Below are 3,318 nucleotides of genomic sequence, written 5' to 3' on the forward strand. Positions count from 1 at the left end.
CCCCATTTAAAACATTTTTACTGATGTGTGGGACTTCAGTATAGAGAGAACACTGCACAACATATGCATTTATTTCTCCTTCCCCAGTAGCTACTACTGTAGTTTAATTAAAAGGAAATTACATTATGTAAGTAAAATTGTCGGTCTTGACCACAATCATTATTTAGAGAAAAATACCAATATTATTTATGAGTCTATAATACTGTGTGATCAGGAGCTGCGGTGGCTCAAGTGGTTAAGACGCTGAACTGCAGGCTGTGGAAGGTCAGTAGTTCAGCGGTTCAAGACCCGGGTGCCGCAAGACAGGGTGAGCTCCTGTCTCTAGTTCCAGTTCCTGCCAACCTAGCAGTTCGAAAGCAAGAAAGTGCAAGTAGATAAATAGGTACCACTTCGGTGGGAAGGTAACAGCGTTCCGTGCGCCTTGGTGTTTAGTCATGCCGGCCACATGACCATGGAAATGTCTTCGGACAGCGCTGGCTCTTCGGCTTTGAAACGGAGATGAGCACCACAACCCTAGAGTCAGATTCGACTGGCTTTCAAGCAAGGGAACCTTTACCTTTACCTTTAATACTGTGTGTCCAGTACTGTCACAATGATTTTTAACTCCCCCACCTCCGTGCAATGTGGCATATTTGCTATTATAACTTTTTTATCTGGCAAAGTAAAAATGAAGGCATGCATTCATAGAATCAGAGTTGGAAGGGGCCTCCAGGGTCATCTAGTCCAACCCCCTGCACAATGCAGGAAATGCACAAATATCTCCCCCTCCACACCGCAGTGACCACTGTTCCATGCCCAGAAGATGACAAAAAACCTCCAGGACCTCCAGCCAAACTGGCCTGGGAAAAAATTGCTTCCTGGTCCCAAAGTGGCGATCAGCATTTCCCTGGGTGTGTAAGAAAGGGCCACAAGAACTAACCACTGATGCAACCCTTCCTGCCCTCCCTCTCATGATCTGCCTAAATTCACAGAATCAGCATTGCTGTCAGATGGCCATCTAACCTCTATTTGAAAACCTCCAAAGAAAGAAAGCCCACCACTTCCAGAGGAAGCTTGTTCCTCTGAGGAACCTCTCTAGCTGTCAGGAAGTGCTTCCTAATGTTTAGCTGAAAACATGATTTAATTTCAACCCATTGGTTCTGGTCTGTCCTTCTGGGGCCTTCTGTACTGACCTTCTGGAGCAACAGAAAACAACTCATTCATTCTGTGAGGGAAGGCAGACATAACTTCTAACTAGGAATGGTGGAAACAACCTGATCACACATTCTCTGCCCTGGGGGAAAAAAAGACAGTAAAAGAAGCCAGCATAGCGCAGTGGTTAAGACCAGTGTTCCCTCTAAGCTGAGTTAGTGTGAGCTAGCTCACAGTTTTTTAGCCTCCAGCTCATACATTTTTGTCTTAGCTCAGGGAGGAGGGCTCCAGAGCAAGCTAATTTATACAGCAGCCAAATCGCTCGCTCACAACTTTAATGCCAGTAGCTCACAAAGTAGCATTTTTGCTCACAAGACTCCACAGCTTAGAGGGAACATTGGTTAAGACCCAGGTCCAATCCACATCTAGCATTTGCTCTGCTGTTTTACAAAACCCAGGCTGAAACAGAAATTCCCCTCTCTACTTTGCATGCCACTTTGACTGATTGTCAGATTTTATGGCCGTTTCCAGACTGCATGCTGCTTTCACTTCATTTGATCTCTTGGTTTTATGGTAGCCACCTGCATATATTTATGGCCATTCAGGGGTGACTCTGCAGTCAGTATGATGTTGGCCCCGGGGTATTTGAATGTGGTTTTGAACCGCATCTTTTTCTGTTCCAGTGTGGGTTTGGTAAAACAACGGAGCAAATGCTAGATGCAGATTGGGCCCCAGGTTCCAATTCCTACTCTTTCAAGGTTGGGGTGACTTTGCGTCAGTCATGTAATATCAGCCTAACCTACCTTTCAGAGTTGATATTGTGATAGGGTTCCCATTCCTCCGAGGGGGGCGGGGGTTATCCACTTTTGCGGCTCCCAATCCAACAGCCCTGATCCAGCTGGTGGGGGGAACCCCACCCCCAAAGAGCCTTGTGTGCGTCAATGTGCCCAGTGCAATGACGTTGACAGAAATGCAAATTGTCTTACCAAAATATTGGAGTCAGACCATCAGAGGAAGCAGAATAATCTTTATTGATACACTCTTGCAAGCAGTGGGTGTCTAGCAATCAGTAGGCATGCCCGATGATTCAAAAGAGCAGATATTTATACCTCAAACCAAAGTAAAGGAAAAAAAATAAAAAGCCCTCTTCCAAAACACCATTGGCTGGTGTTCAGAGTTCACAACTCCAATCCGAACGCCTGAATAAATCACGTTTCCCTGCCCCTGTTGACAAGGCAGACCCTCTACTCATTTCAGAGACCACAAAGACCACCTCTCGATATTTATTCATTCCCAAATAAGGCTTTAAGCTCTCTTAGCATAAGCTAGCTGCACTAACATTTCTTAATAGTTCACCACAAGTTTCAATTTTAAGCAAGTTGGTTCATCCCATGAGGCCAGTTTGCAGCCAGAAGTTTCCTGTTAACGTCCCCAGACCACAAGATGTCCCATTCTTAGCTTGTTGCCTGGTAACCCAAGCCACTGTCTGGTTTATCAAGGCCAGGTTCCTTATGGGACTTCCTCTTTTTATGTATGCTAAGCAATAGTCTAGAAAAGCAGAAAAGAATGCTTTTTAATTACTTTAACCAAGATTGAATATATTTTATTAGCTGGATATAACTTTCTGCAAAAACAACATCTTTTCTCCATTTCTCACAGCGTCACCCGGGCACGCGCTGGGCACGTTGCAGGGGGGGACACTTGATCATTTAAGGAAAAACCACAGAGTTTTCCCTTAATTGATAGAGCATCCCCTGCAATGTGCCCAGAGCAATGATGTCACCTCTGGGTGACATGATCGTGGCGCGCACCAAATAACTCCAAGATCAGGACCAGGATCCCCTGCCAGCAGCCAGGTAAGTCCTGGCAACTCTATATTGTGAGGATAAAATGGAAGAAGGAAGAATAATCTTGTAAGCTTTATGTGCCCATTGGGGAGAAAAGCAGGGCATGTATATATCTAATTCTTAACAGTCCCCTCTGTGTACGGATGCTTATTTCTGCAGATAAGGGGCATATTCTCCCCCAACAGGTTTTTCTACAGACTCAGGGGACTCTCTGGTCTGCAGAAAAATCCCCCCAATACCTTTTGAAATGGTTGCTGCAGGGATATATCCAGTTGCCAGGCCCTGCTGCATTGACAGTGGGGGGGGGGGGAGAGGCAAAAGCAGGACTGGAAGTAGAATT

This window comes from Gekko japonicus, unplaced genomic scaffold, assembly GCF_001447785.1.
Source record: "Gekko japonicus isolate JY-2015 unplaced genomic scaffold, Gekko_japonicus_V1.1 scaffold4, whole genome shotgun sequence".
In the NCBI taxonomy this organism is placed as follows: domain Eukaryota; kingdom Metazoa; phylum Chordata; class Lepidosauria; order Squamata; family Gekkonidae; genus Gekko; species Gekko japonicus.